Raw genomic sequence first — 1,186 nt, 5'->3', positions numbered from 1 at the left:
AGGTTGGTTTGGAATGTCAATGTTTGGTTCTAATCATGAACAATAGTAATATTTTATATTTTATAATATAATAGTATCTAATCATGAAAAATAGTAATATTAAAAATATTTTAATAAAAATAATAAAATAGTAATTTCTCCAAAAATAGTGAAACAAAGTTTCCAGAATATGAATAGTTTTGTAACTTTGTGATTAATGGTACTTAAATGAATAGTTTCTATAGGACCCAGTGTTTTTACCCAGATAACTACACCCGAACTGAAAACATTAATTTGAGAAGAAATATGTGAATATATGCTGTTGTAGTGCTTACATTAATGGCAGAGACATGAAAACTATCCTAATTATTCATAACAGGCTGCCTGCTATGTTTCTAACTGAGTGCTATGTTTCTTACCTGCTATGTTTCTTACCCAGAGTTATCATTGCCAACTATCATTACCATAGTGGTTCCTTCTCTATCCCAACTGCCTTCCTTCCTTCCCAGCACCTGAGGCAGGCTCCCGACAGTGGACAAATCCTCCTGGCCCATTTCTACTGTCCTTGGGTATTAGTCTCATACTATGTTTTTTTATGTCCCACAAATGAGTGCAGTCATTCTATGTCTGTCCCTGTTTTTCTGACTCATTTCATTCAACATGATATTCTCTATGCATCCATTTATAGGCAAATTTCATGACTTCATTTTTCCTGGTGGCTACATAGTGTAGATGTACCATAGTTTCTTTATCCAGCCATCTGTTCTTGGGCACTTGGGTTGTTTCCAGATTCTGGCTATAGTGAATAGTGCTGCAATAAACATAGAAGTGCAGATGGCATATCGGTTGTGTTTTGTACTCCTGGGGTATATTCTCAAAAGTGGTATTGCTAGATCATATGGAAGCTCAATTTCTAGTGTTTTGAGGGATGCCCATATTCTCTAAAAAGGCTGGACAAGTCAGCATTCCCACCACCAATGGAGATTCCCTTTCTCCCCAAATCCACTCGAGCACTGGCTGTTCTTGTGACCACCCCCCCCCCCACGAAAGGTCTAAAGGAGAAATCCACAGAAACGGAGTGTGCTGGGCATCATGCCAGTGACCACTTGCAGACATCACTCTGGCTCTTACATGCACATCCCTGACCACATCCATCCATGGGTTTTCAGCAACCATTACATGCCTGTTTTCTAGGTTTTACTATCTG

The sequence above is a fragment of the Sorex araneus genome, chromosome 2, assembly GCF_027595985.1.
Source record: "Sorex araneus isolate mSorAra2 chromosome 2, mSorAra2.pri, whole genome shotgun sequence".
Taxonomy (NCBI): domain Eukaryota; kingdom Metazoa; phylum Chordata; class Mammalia; order Eulipotyphla; family Soricidae; genus Sorex; species Sorex araneus.
The sequence above is the reverse complement of the archived record's forward strand: the minus strand, read 5'-3'. Positions refer to the sequence as shown.